At 38.0% G+C, this 8,232-nt stretch overlaps 1 protein-coding gene across 1 annotated transcript in view; it reads left to right on the forward strand.

Moving 5' to 3' along the window:
* The window catches only part of FGF12 (fibroblast growth factor 12), a 514,802-nt gene that overhangs the window by 151,379 nt on the left and 355,191 nt on the right, over window positions 1–8,232 (forward strand). The window lies entirely within an intron of this gene.

Here is an 8,232-nt window from a genome sequence, read left to right on the forward strand (position 1 = left end):
TGTTCATTTGTGACCTGTTTCTTTGTCTCTGCATTTTGGCTGCTTCCCTGTGTTCATAGAGTGGCTTTGTGTGCTAGGTGTCCTATAGTGCCCAGTGGCTCAGCCTCCCTGAGGCTGACATTTACCTGAGGTGGACACTCTTGGTGCACCCCTTTGTGGGCTCTGTGCACAGTCTTGTTGTAGATAAGCCTTGATTGCTGTTGGTATCACTGCAAGGAATTGACCTCCAGGCCAATTGTCTGTGAGGACCAGTTGTATCTACAATGGGAGAACTTCTGTGATGGAGACACCCTTATGGAGCAGGACTTGTTTCAGTGGGGCTTTGGCACTTGCTGAGTCTGCCCAGGTTTTTAGCCAGAGAAAGGCCAGGCCATTCATATGCAAAAGCTTCTGTGCATAGCTTGGGTGGGATTATAAATTGGGTGGGGCGGGTTCTCAGGGAATCACCAGGGGGGAGCAAACCGCAATGGCTGCCAGTCTGCTCTGCCTCAGAGCGGTCCTGGGGTCTGTGTCCCACAGCCCCATGCCACAATGATGACCACTGTAAGCACTTCTGCGAGAAAGCCACTCTCACATTCCGGCCCAATGCCAGACAGTCCAGTTTCTCTCCATATGAGTCTGGGTCCCCAAATTCTCACCCAGAACTGGAGTTCAGAGCAGTTGGGAGCTTGTATCTCCCTCCTGATTGAAAAAGACAACACGTACCCAGCTGTCAGCCCCTTATGCACGGCTCCATACCTCCGCACTTCCACAACTCTGCATCTCCTACCGGACTCAATGCGCTTTTCTCTTTTCTTCTAGTTGTAGAATTTCCATTCAGCCAGCCTCCCCATGGTTCTGGATGATATTTGTTTTGTCTTTTAGTTGTAGTTTTAATGTGGTTGTGCGCGGCAGCAAATTCAGGTGTTTACCTATGCCGTCATCTTGGTTGTTGTTGCAGAGGATAAGTCTTATCAATACCTTAAACTCTTTTTGGTAGGAACATTCTGTTCTTAGGCCTTAAGCAGGTATGATTCTGATGAAGTCTTCTGACTCAGGGCATTAAGACTATATCCTGTTGGCTACTTGGAAATGACATTTCCAGTTCTAGTGTATCTCCTTCACTGTCTTTATTTTGTATTTAATCAGTCTTAGTAATAAATACTTCTTTAGCCAAAGCAAAATTCATATATTTAATTGTATTTTTTCCTCATTTATTTGGAAGAATTTATATATATATATATATATCAGTATATATATGCACACATAGTACCAAGTTTTAAAAGTACAAAATAAATTGTAGCCTAAAGTAAATCTCTCTCTCCTATTCAGCATCCTAATTCTCCCTAAGACTATACCCAATATCAGTTTCTTGTGTACCCTTTCAGAAAGAGTCCATTAATTTATAAACATAAGCAATGCACATTCTTTTATTCCATCACAGAGATTTTAATATAATTTAATATTCTTATACATGTGTGTTAAATTTTTTATATTATAAATTCATGTAATTAAATTTCAAACAATAAATTTCAGGGATCTTTCAGTACATGTTGAGTTAATAATTTTTTAAAGTTCAAGACATTTCTTTGTAATAAGAGATGTGCCAAAATTCAATTAGTTCCCTATGACTGGATTAGTATCATTAGGATCAAATAGCATGTAATCGAAGTTGTACTGATATGTTGTGCAAATGTTACTAGCTTACCGTCTGCAACCATATCAGGAAGCTAATATTTAGAAAAGACATTTGGGAGAAGTGGCTTTTTAAGTGTCGAAAGATGGAGACAAATTGCAATCCATAAATGTATTCAGTGTGTACTTTTTCCAAGAATGTAAGAGTTCCCATTTCTTTTACATTCTTTCTAGTACACTGTCCTATCAAACATTTTCATCTTTGAAACCTGAATAATTGAACAGTGGTATCTTATTATTGATATATTTTATAATTCTCTGAGTATGAGTGCATCTTATGAGTTATCATGTGTCTACAAGTGAATTATATTTCAGGCATAGGCCATACACTTACTCTAAATTCTTTGTGGGTTATTGTTTTTTAATTTGGTGCATAATTGCAAAATATTCTCCAAATGAAAAATCTGTATAACAGTCTCCATATTACTTTACTTCAGCAATATAAAATATCATTAATTTACTATTAATTTTATTATATCAATATTTAATTAATAAATTATTTATTACATGTTCTAGGTACTAAGATAAAATTATGAAAGGTATGATTTATGAAAGATAAAGATACCTAAATTTGTAGGTATAGGAGCTCATAATCTCTTGGGGGAAGAGACATATGTACAAGCAGAATAAATCAGTTCCATGTTATGGAATAATATAGTCTGTTATGGGAGCTAAGAAGTTGTAATTGATTTGGGGCAGAGTCAGGAAGTATCAGAAAAACATTTCTCAGAGGGAGCTGGTAGGTCTTATGGTAAGTCTTAAAGAATGTGTGGGATTTGTAGGGTCAGAGAGAGTTGAGGTAGTAGAAGTGAGAATGTACATTTGGAACTGTGCCTGTATTTTGGTGATGAGTTTTGACTAATGAGCAAATGTTGCTTCCCTGAAATTCACAAGTATTGACTATCTTGGATTGATTGACTTCATATTTCTCACAATAAACAACTGATACTTGGCTCATAGGACTCATATTTAAAGGTTTTTTCTTAAAAAATAGATGACAAGCTCTGCATCTATTCAAAACAACTCATTATAGTGTAATTAGAAGACAATGGAAAGCCTCAAATTGTAACAGCAAACTTTGAAGTATTATTTACTTGAAGATTGGGAACTGGGGTGGGAAGGTTGGAGGAAAATGCATGGAAGGTTTATATATTAACTGGACCTCAGAAGGTTTTATCAGAAAAGAACAGTAAAAGTAACATTATTTCTTTCCCTTTTTTTTGGGGGGGGGGGTCTGCTATAGGATGTACTTAAGTTAAATGAGAATTATTGCTCTGTATCTCATAGAGATGTGATGGGATATAGGATAGGATTGGAGGTAAATACAGATTCTGAATATGGGTGCTGTATTTTTCAAAAGTGGTTTGTCCTTTAGTGGATACAGTATCTACTGGTATTCATTATGGGCAGAAAGTGAGATGGTAACATTTATTAAGCATGGAAATTGTATATTTAAATGAGAGTACCTCCTTCAGTTTACCTCACATTTCTTAATCTATATAAAGCTTTTTCTAACTGCTTGTTTCTTCATCAAACGATAGAATGAACCACTGTTTTTTTCCTTTGTGCCTTCACTGAGCGCTGCAGTCCTACCTGTACTGCAAAGCTTGTTTTGCTTACGGTTGACACATCTCTTTTCCTTTAGTGGCTTTTAGTGACTTAGTTTTAGTTTCAAATTATTGTGGAATGTACGAATGGATGAGTGACTGAATAAAAAGTCATCTTAAAACCTTACTCCCTGTTCCTATGAAAATGACCTTGTTTGGAACTCCTATCTAAATAAATGTTTAAATTAGTATAATTTAATTTCAGGACCCACCCTGGTGGCAATTTCTGGTCTTTTAAAAGTGGTTATTTTTTTTTCTAATAACAAAATAAGAAAGTAATGTAAACAGGCAATTCCTTTGAAAAATATAAGCTCTTAAATAAAAAATGTTCAAATTTACTCATGATTAGAGACATGCAAATTAAGATGACATTTCAATTAAACTGACAAAAATAAAAATGTAGCATAATCCATTCTATGGGGGGGGGATGTGGAGAAAGCTGAACTCTAACACAAGGAATTTAGACAAGGCTCTTAGAAACATACAGATGTTTTACATACTCAAATAATAGAAAAATCACTAAAATTAATTTTAAATAATTAAAATCAACCAGTATGAAATATAAGTAATAATAAATACATATAACTGGGTTACAAATGAATAAGCTACACTGAAAAGGATAAGGAACAAAGAACTAAGTCCCTTTGAAAAAATACTATTTTGACTAGCAATTGTAAAAAGTCTAATGATAAATAACATCACTTCTGTGACATTCTCGCCAAAATTAATAACTGTTGACAAATCATTAGAAAACACCAGAGAAGCCCAAATCAAAAGACATTCAACAAAACGTTGGACCAGTATTTGTTAAAAGCGTCAAGGTCTTGAAGTGAAGAAGAGATGGAGGATTTGTCATGAATTTAAGAAGATTAAGGAGACAACTAAATGCAAAGTGGATCCTAGATGGATCCTGAAACAGAAAAAGAACATTGGCTGGGGGTGGGGGAGTGGGGAAGGCACTGGTGAAAGCTTGTAGCTTATTCAATAGCATGGTGGCAAGGTAAATGTTCTGGTTTTGATAACTGTACACTGGTTATGTTAAGTTTTTAACATCAGAAGTTGAGTGAAGAGTATATATGAACTCTTTTATTTTGCAACATTTCTGTAAGTCTAAATTTATTTCAAAATAGTGTGGAGAAGAAGAAATAGAAGAACAAAAAAAAGTATAAGAGGAAGAACATAAATTTTTAAAAACCCATGTGTTTTCATTTTTGAAAATAGTTAAAAGTTATTTAGACTCCAAGTCATTAATGAAGTAAGTCAGCTTCTAGTGGCAGTTTTTGTCATATTATCTAATGAAATTGATTTTATTGCTGTCTTGTGTGTCCCAGCCACTATCACAAAAAGTACCATAGACTGGGTGGCTTAAACAACAAACATTTGTTTCTCACAGTTCTGGAGGCTGGCAAGTCCAAGGTCAAGGCGCCAAGATCCTGCGTCTGATGAGGACCGGCTTCCTAGTTCATAGATGACCGTTTTCTTGCTGCGTCCTCCCAGGGTGAAAGGGGAGAGGTAACTCTCTGGAATCTCCGTTTAAAGGGCACTGATCTCATTCATGATCTTAAAGCTTCCCAAAGGCCCCATCTCTTAATCCCTGGGGGATTAGGAAATCAATTTATGAATTTGGGGATACAGACATTCAGTCTATGGCAGTTGCCTATCGAAATTGGATTTGAAGGTATTTCTAAGACATGCCGTTTTTACCATAGCAGCCAGTGGACTATACATATCACACTGATGTGTTGCCGAAGTTTCTTGGTGAAGATATAAGTTGCTTTCCGTTTGATAGACATTTTGCTATTAGTGTACTCATTAAGAGTTTTTGACCTGGCAAATTTTTGAAAATGTTATTACTCATTCATTGTAGGCTTCCAAGCAGAAAAATGCACTGATTAATTGCACAGCTGATGCCAAGAGTCAACAGATTCCTATGTTTCATATGAACAGAAAATGTCTTAGATAAGTCACCACTTAAAAATCTCAGAACTCCCACAGACTCTTATTAATTCCTGCAAACTGTGAGCAACTCTTTATAAAAAGGAAAAATTTAGATACTAGGAATTGAAACAAACTCACCTATCATTATGTACCAGATTTTCTAATCCCTCTTAGGAAATTATTCTTTCATTTTGCAACCACACTGGTGAGTCACTTGCTAGAGTTGGTCCAAGGTCAATTCCAAAAGAGAAAGAAGGCCTAACTTAAGAAAACCTCAGTTAGAGACAGATACATGATTTAAAATTTGGGCATTAAAATATATCTTCAAGTTAAAATTTAAAAATATAATTCCCAGAACAACTTTGATTTTGGGTTATAGAATAATACAAACAGAAAGGAGAAAATTTGGAAGTTTTGCTTAAACTAAATTTTGCCACTTTATTACTATCCATTGTACTTCGGCTACATCATTTGTTTTGTTTTGTCTTATGTTTGGATGTTATGGTACCTGCAAAAATGTGTTTTCCTTAAGTACTGCCCAGCATACTTTAGGAAGATGACATCTATGTACCTAATTGTGGAACTAGATGTTACCTTAGGAGTTGCTTTAACAAGCATGTACATTGAAGTTCTGATAAGGGTAAGAACCTTTTTTTATTTTTAACTAAGTTTGAGTAATAAAATTCTAGTGATCAATTCCCTTTTAATCTACTTTGATGACATGTTCATAATATATAGTCAGAAAATATTTTGCATTAAAATATTATGTGCTCTCTTTGGTTTAATCTGAGCTCACTTGAGAGTTCAATATCAACAACAAAAATCTGTCCATGTGAGCCCTCCGTCTGTTTTTACAACGACTGTGATGATTAATTTTCTTTGTGATGAATACACTTGACCGAAAGTATCACTTCAACAGCCATTTAAACAAGACAGCCGGCCACTTGAATATTAATTATGACAGCTTTCTTGTTCTGCCATCTAAGAGTTGACAGTCTTATTGAGGAGGTAGAAGATTTGCCTGCAATGACTAAAAGGGCCAGTATGTTAAACCACTGAGGAGCACCTAGAACCCGGAAAATTGGGAATAGCACCTTATCTTGTAAAGATAATAAAAACCTTCCAAGCACTTTCACATCTTTCATCACATTGAATCCTTGCAATGACCCTGCCAGGTAGGCAGACGGGAGAGGCTCGTTACAAATATGAAAAGTGAAGCTCTGGACAAGCATGTGTTTCAAAATCACACATGGACCTGCTTGCTCTGCTCTGCTTCCTTTGAGGGAATTGGGCCTTTGTCCTATTTTTATTATTGTTGTTATGTTCAAGGAATAACATTTATCTCAAATTAAAGAAATAGCTCTAGCACTGGGCTCCAGAGCAGGAGCGCTCTACCGGAAAGCTCTGCCTGTGCTGCAGCACGAAGGACTATTTTTAGGTGTTTTTCTTTTGCTAATTGCCTCTCCCTCTGTGGGGAATTTCTATGGTAGAATCCCCAGACAGGCCAAGTTTCTCACTAATTCCCGAAGAGACCGGAAAGAGGAGGGCCATGACCCAGGTTGCCCAGTGATGACATCCTGGTGGCATTAGCAAGACCTTCCAGGACGTTGCAGCCCGCAGAGCTTAGGTGGTTCTACTGAATAACAATTCTAAGAGATGACTGGAAGAAAGGCCTGGACATACCTCCTTGAGTCTTGGAAATGCCTCTAATGACCGTGCCTGGTTGGAGCTTAATTCTGAAAGGAAGTAAGAGAATGGGGAGCCAGGATGGTCGTGGGCTCGAGGCCCTCCAGATGTTCTGGCTTTCTTCTAACACATTTGAGGGGAAGAAGGAAGAGACTTCTAAAAGAATAATTTTCCAGGCAACTTCAACCTTAAATCTCAACTATTAGGGAACATCATAGGAACTGTGAAGGTTTAGCCTAGAGAAGAGAAAAAGAAAAGTGGTGATGAAAACCAATTTTACTCCCTTGCTGGGAAGAGCCAACCAGCTAGTGCTAGGTGGCCTTGGGACAATGGGTAGAACAAATATGAAGTTTCTGGCTCAGTGTCAGTGTAAACCTTCTAACAGGTTTTATACAATGAACTACCTTGGAAACTGGTGAGTTCCTTTTAAGTAGATTTTTTTTTTAAATCTCAGAGAGGAAGGAGAGGGAGAGAGAGATAGAAACATCAATGATGAGAGTCATTGATCAGCTGCCCCCTGCAGAGCCTCACACTGGGGATGGAGCCTCCAACCCAGGTATATGCCCTGACCCATCATCCGAACCGTGACCTCCTGGTTCATAGGTCTAGGGCAACCCCTGAGCCACTCCGGTTTGGGGTGGTAAGTTCTTGATACCTGAACTATTCACTAGTTCATACCTGAACTGTGGACACTAGCACGGACCCTGTATTCATCGGAAAGTGAAGGTGATTGAAAACCCTGCAAGTGGGGAGCTAAGCAATCATTGTTAACACTATTATAGCACTTATTTTACATCAAATGTTTGCTCAACCCTCAACACGGGGTGTAGAAAGTAGACACTATTAACATTCTTTTAGAGGCGTGGAACTTGAGGCACAGAGAGGTTAAAAAATGTGTTCAAGGCCACATAACTAGTATTTGAATTTAGGCTATTTGTCTCTGGCATCTGTACTCTTAATCACCTGCTATATTGCTGTGTCCTTTCTGGCCCCCCTGCCCTGAAATTCCAGGGTCCAGCCCTTCCGCCGGATTATTTGTAGGTTTCACTTGTAAGCCTTCCAAAATGGCTTTGAAGGCCTCCTCTGAGAGCAAACAAAAGAACCAGCCAACCAACCAATAAATAAGTAAAGCCAAAGAGGTTTCTGGTGAAAAAAATCATCAAGGCCTTTAAACCTACAAGGAAGCTCCCTGGTCATCTTGGCCAGGTGGTTCAGTGAGAGCTGATCAGAATAGTGCGCCTAAGTGTACTGTTGTTTTTCTGATTTCCTTCCCCCTCTGCCTCTCCCTCTGCCTTCCCTTCTGGCGCCCCCCCCCCGCCCCCCCGCA

This window comes from Myotis davidii, unplaced genomic scaffold (genome assembly GCF_000327345.1).
Source record: "Myotis davidii unplaced genomic scaffold, ASM32734v1 scaffold557, whole genome shotgun sequence".
Taxonomy (NCBI): Eukaryota; Metazoa; Chordata; class Mammalia; order Chiroptera; family Vespertilionidae; genus Myotis; species Myotis davidii.